A 6417-nucleotide genomic window follows, 5' to 3' on the forward strand; every position below is an offset into this window, starting at 1 on the left:
ACACTGGTCCTCAGTGGGCCCTGACGCTGGACATCACTGCAGCCTTAATATGGCCCTCACTATGTCCTGATTGAGGTCCTCATTACAGTCTGAGTCTCATTGTACTAGGGCCTGACTGTTGTCTTGCCTACGTCCTGCCACTCGTCCTAACTATATCTGACCCTGGACCTCAATGTGCCCTCAGTCTCATCCTCACTGTGCCCTAATTCTGATCCTTGCTACATCTTGACTCTGATCCTCACTGACCCTGGCCCTAAGTGGCCCCTTACTGTGGTCTTCTCTATGACCTGACTTGGTCATCTCTAGGGCCTGGCACATTGCCTCACTTTGACTCTGCTTCTCATTAGGACCTGATTCCGGTCCTCACACTGACTGATTCTGCCCTCACTACAGCATGACCCTCATCATCACTAGGGCTTGAACCTCATGTCTGAAAGGGCCTGACTCTCGTCCTCACATTGGCCTGACTCTCGTCTTCAGTAGTGCTAGACTCTCATCCTCACTTTCACCTGACTCATCCTCACCAAGGCCTGAATCTGTACTCTATGGCCTGTCACTTTGCGTCACTACCTCCTGACTCTTTGCCTCACTGGGTCATGAGTCTAGTCCTCCCTGGAGACTGACGCTGCTCCTCACTGGGCTCTGATTTTGGTCCTCATTACAGTCTGACTCCTGTCCTCACTATGGCATGACTCTTGTTCTCAGTAGGGCCTGACTCTCGTGCTCACTAGGACATGAGTCTCACCTCACTAGGCCGTGAGTCTGGTTCTCACTAGGCACTGATTCTCTTCTCATTGGGCTCTGCTCCTGGTCGCTCTACGGCTTGACTCTGGTCCTTTCTACATCCTGAACCTGGTCCTCTGTAGGCCCTGACTCTGGTCCTCTCTGTGGCCTGACACTTTGCCTCACCTCCGCCTGACGTTTCATTTCACCGGGCTTGACTCTGATCTTCCCTGTGCCCTGACTCTTTGGCTCACTACAGCCTGACTCTGCTTCACTGGGACCTGACGCTGGACATCACCTAGCCTGAATATGGTCCTCACTACATCCTGATTCTGGTCCTCACTAGGGTCTCAGTCGCATCCTCACTAGGGCCTAAGTGAGCACAAAGGTCAGGCCCTATTGAGGAAGAGAAGCATCCATAGTGTGGACCAGAGTCAGATCATAGTTAAGACCATATCAGGGCCCAGTAATGAACAGTGTCAACATGCAGTGAGGACCAGATTCAGGCCGTATTGAGGGTCAGAGTGTGGCAGGTCCCATTGAGGAACCAGCACAGGGCCCTGTGAGGAGCAGAGTCCTACACAGTGAGGCAAAGCACTCTGCATCCTGACACTCGTCCTCACTACAGGCTGGCTCTGGACCTCAGTGTGCCCTGAGTCTTATCCTCACTGGGCCCTGATTCTGGTCCTCACTACATGTTGACTGAGATCCTCACTAGGGCTTGACTCTCATCCTCACTAGTGCCTGATTCTCATTCTCACTTTGGATGAAAATTTCCAAGTAGCAGGTTACTCTCAGCAAACAGAATGCTGAGAAACCTATATTCCTTCGCTGAATGAATGGCAATCAATAGAGTGTTTTTCAGGCATCTATCTTTCAGCAAGATGCGAGATTCCAAGATGCGAGAACACCACGTTTGACAGAGGCCCTCATTTCCAGAGTCACAGCAGTATGTTTCCCTGCACTTTCTGAGCCTTGTGAACATATTACTACATCATAATGTACATTACTACATACATCCTACATCATACCCATGAGGAAACAGGCTGCAGGAGTGCGTCTGACAGAGCTGAGTGCCATACTGTTTTTACCTAGTTTAGTTGGCACTCCAGTGGAAATGATCTTGCCACAAGGAGTTGAAAGCTGCCTGCTTGCTTCAGAAATCCCAGTGTTTTGACCAAAGCTATTGCTGTCATAAGCAGGAAAACAGCAATTGGACTGATTTTCAAGCAGCTGCTAAGCCACAGCCTACTATGGCCAACAGAGAGAAAATGATAATATTGCCAACAAGATCCAGTATCCAGCTTCATGCTCAGAATGTGTCCAAGCACCATCTAAGAATTTTCCAGACAGACCTAGGCTCACTGGATCCTTCCTACAGAGAAAAACTGAATAAACCTGGGGTTTTTTATTTGTTTTTCCCTGTAATTATGCAATCGTTCCCTACTACGACACCTGTGAGGGGAAATTGTTACTTAAAAATGAAGTCCAAGCAAGGATTTTCAAGTAGTGGGTTACTCTCAGCACCCAGAATGCTGGAAAACATATATTTCTTTGATGAATGAAAGTCATAAAAAGAGAGTGTTTTTCAGGCTTCTATCTATCAGGAACTGTCTAGATTCTAAGATGTAAGAACTCCAGGTTTGCACAGAGGCCCTAATTTCCATACTCATAGCCAGTATGTTTCCCTGTACTTTCCAAGCCTTGTGAACACATTCCTAGGTCATATTGGGTCTGCCCACGAGGAAACAGGCTTCAGGAGATTGTCTAAGAGTGCTGAGTGCCATACTGTTGTTGCCTAGATTAGTTGACATTTTAATGGAAATGATCCTGCCACAAGGGGTTGCAAGCCACCTGCTTGTCAGAAATCGGAAAGGTTTGACCAAACCTATTGATGTCATCAGTAGCAAAACATTAATTGGATGGATTATCAGGCAGCTGCTAGCACACACCCTTTTAGGGCCAACAGAGAGAAAATGCTAATTTTGCCAACAAGGTCCAATATCCAGGTTCACACTCAGTATGTGTCCCCAAGAATTTTCCAGGGATTCTGGAATCCCTAGGATCTGACCTAGGATCACTGGATCCTTCTTACAGAGAAAACTTGATGGAACAGACATTTTGATGTTTCTCAACATCAGATAACCTCCCAGAGAAGTGCCAAGCAGCCTGATTCAGGAGAAGTGAAGTTGCTCAGTCGTGTACAACTCATTGTGATTCCTTTGACTGTAGCCAACCAGGCTCCTTTGTCCATGGCATTTTGCAAGCAAGAGTAGTGGAGTGGGCTGCCCTTTCCTTCTCCAGGGGAACTTCCTGACCTGGATATCTTACCCAGGTCTCCCACATGGCAGGCAGATGCTTTCCCCTCTGAGCCACCAGGGATGCCCACCTAATATTTTGAAGTCAACTACTTAAAGAAGCGGTTCTAGGGTTGAAGAGTAGAATGAACCTGTGTGTGTTTCTGGCAGGTTACATGCTGCAACTATACAGGTTTCACAGGCAAATGACTGCTTTTGAACATCATACCCCAATTCCAAGTTCACAAAAACATGTCTCCCTGCAGTTTCAAAGCTGTGTAAATTTACTCCTAGGACTCAAGGTATGATCTGTGTATATTGACTTCCATATCTGGGCTTCCAGTGATCAGCTAAAACTGTACTGTCAGAGGACTTCCAGCTAGAAAAGGTAAGCAGCATGTTTCTCTCAGAAAACACAAATATTTGATGAAACTTGCTGTCATAAAGAAGGGGAAAATGCACCAGTGTGTTTTCCCATCAGGTCAGAGACTGCAAGTATTCTGGATTTGTTAGGCAAAAATGCTGCTTTCTCTTCAGGCACTGAGTTCTAGGTGCAGAAAAACATTGCCCCACGGGTTCGGAGCTATGCAAAGGCACACCTAGATCACACTGCAGTATTCCCTTCAAAAAGGATTCAGGGAAGAATGTTCAGTTCCCCAAAGAAGACATACAGATGGCTAACAAACACATGAAAAGATGCTCAACATCATTCATTATCAGAGAAATGCAAATCAAAACCACTATGAGGTACCATTTCACGCCAGTCAGAATGGCTGCGATCCAAAAGTCTACAAGCAATAAATGCTGGAGAGGGCGTGGAGAAAAGGGAACCCTCTTACACTGTTGGTGGGAATGCAAACTAGTATAGCCACTATGGAGAACAGTGTGGAGATTCCTTAAAAAACTGGAAATAGAACTGCCTTATGATCCAGCAATCCCACTGCTGGGCATACAGACTGAGGAAACCAGAAGGGAAAGAGACACGTGTACCCCAATGTTCATCGCAACACTGTTTATAATAGCCAGGATGTGGAAGCAACCTAGATGTCCATCAGCAGATGAATGGATAAGAAAGCTGTGGTACATATACACAATGGAGTATTACTCAGCCATTAAAAAGAATACATTTGAATCAGTTCTAATGAGGTGGATGAAACTGGAGCCTATTATACAGAGTGAAGTAAGCCAGAAAGAAAAACACCAATACAGTATACTAACACATATATATGGAATTTAAAGAGATGGTAACAATAACCCTGTATATGAGACAGCAAAAGAGACACTGATGTATAGAATAGTCTTTTGGACTCTGTGGGAGAGGGAGAGGGTGGGATGATTTGGGTGAATGGCATAGAAACATGTATAATATCATATATGAAACGAGTCGCCAGTCCAGGTTCGATGCACAATACTGGATGCTTGGGGCTGGTGCACTGGGACCACCCAGAGGGATGGTACGGGGAGGGAGGTGGGAGGGGGTTCAGGATGGGGAACACATGTATACCTGTGGTGGATTCATTTTGATATATGGCAAAACTAATACAATATTGTAAAGTTAAAAATAAAATAAAAATTAAAAAATTAAATTAAATTAAAAAAATTTTTTTAAAAGGACAAAAACTTATGAAGTTCATTCTTGCTTGAAGCTTACATTCTAGTGATGGAAATGAAAAATGATACCTGTTCTAAAGAAAAATCAAGCAAAAGGAGATAGAAAAAAAAAAATGTTCCATGAGGGCTTCTGCTCTACCTGTTGCTACCCTGAGTGGGCAAAATTACACTATCAGATGACTTTGTAGCATTAATAAGCAAGGGCACGTGCTTTCAGAAAACATAGATACTTAAGCAAAGCTGCGGGTGTAAGGAAGACAGAAATGAACCCATGTGTGTTTCTTCCAGGCATCAGACTGCAACCACCCAGCAGTCACGTGAAGAAATGCCGCTTCTGCCTTTAGGTTCCAAATCCCATGCTAACAAAAACAAATGTCCGTGTAGTCAGAAAGCTGTCTGAGAGAGCCCAAGGACAGATAGCACCATTCCATGAGTAAAGAGTTAAGGGGGAGTGCTCTGAGGTTCCAGTGGGGAGTGTTCTCTGAGTTTGGCTGCCATACCTATTATTAGCTTAATTCTGTGAAGCTGGACTGGGTGTTGCCTTCCCAGTGAGAAGTGGCCAGCAGCATGTTCCTTTTAGAAAACAAAAAATGCACCAAAGCTGTTGTCATAATACACAGAAAAATGACCCAGTGTGTTTTCCTGGCTGGTTTGAGGCTGCAAGTCTGCTTTCACAGGAAGAATATACTGATTTTGCCATATTGCCTGGAATTCCACTTCAAGGTAACATGTTTCCTTACACATTTAGAGTTGCATAAAGAACTGTGAACTCATAGTTCACAGACACTGTCCCGTTTGAGAAGCCAAGACATCATGGGAGAGTGCTCTGTGATTGTGGATAGCCAAGCCTGTTTTCACTCTGATTAGGTGAAACATACTGTCAGATGACCTAGCAGAGGGAGGTATCAAGCAGCCTGATTCAGGAGAAGTGAATTTGCTCGATCATATATGACTCTTTGTGATCCCTTTGAGTGTAGCCAACCAGGCTCCTCCGTCAGGGTGCTCAACTGTTGCCATGGGGCTAGGATGCTCAGACGGGGACCATCTTATTCATCTTCAAATGGAACTCCATGTCTTCTGTCTTACTTACTCTTCAAATTAACATTGGGGGATGATCATTTTGTAAGGGAAGAAATATCAAATCACTATGTTGTACACCAGGAACTAACAGTGTTGCAGATCGATTATACTTCAAAAACAAACACACAAAGCAACAAACTCATATAGAAAAAGGGATCAGATATGTGGTTCCAGGAGTCGGGTGTAGGGGACAGGGGATTGGATGGAGGCAGTCGAATGCACAAACTTCCGACTATGAGGGTTAGGGCCATAACCATAACTACACACACACTTAACACTGCTGCATGTCATACATGAAAGCAGTTGAGAGAGCAAATCTCGAGAGTTCTTATCACAAGGAAAATTTTATTTTATTTTGCATCTTTATGAGACCATAGATGTTCATTAAACTTACTGTGATAATCATTTCATGATGTATGTAAGTCAAATTATTACACCGTACACCTTTAACTTATACAGTTAATTATAACTCAATAAAATTGGAAAAAATAATACTGTTGGGAGGTGAACAAGTCTTTTATGTATTTTCCTAGCAGTCTTCCAGTTAAGACAGCTTCTGGTCTCTCTCTACCCCACCTTTGCAAACTGCTGCCAGATCATTTGCCCTCGAGCTCAGTTGTCATCTTGACACTCCTTCAGCTCAGTGTTTTTCACTGGTTCCCAACCACCCAGAAGACAAATCCAAACTAATGCTTCAACCCAACCC

Source organism: Bos mutus, chromosome 29 (genome assembly GCF_027580195.1).
Source record: "Bos mutus isolate GX-2022 chromosome 29, NWIPB_WYAK_1.1, whole genome shotgun sequence".
NCBI classification, from domain to species: Eukaryota; Metazoa; Chordata; class Mammalia; order Artiodactyla; family Bovidae; genus Bos; species Bos mutus.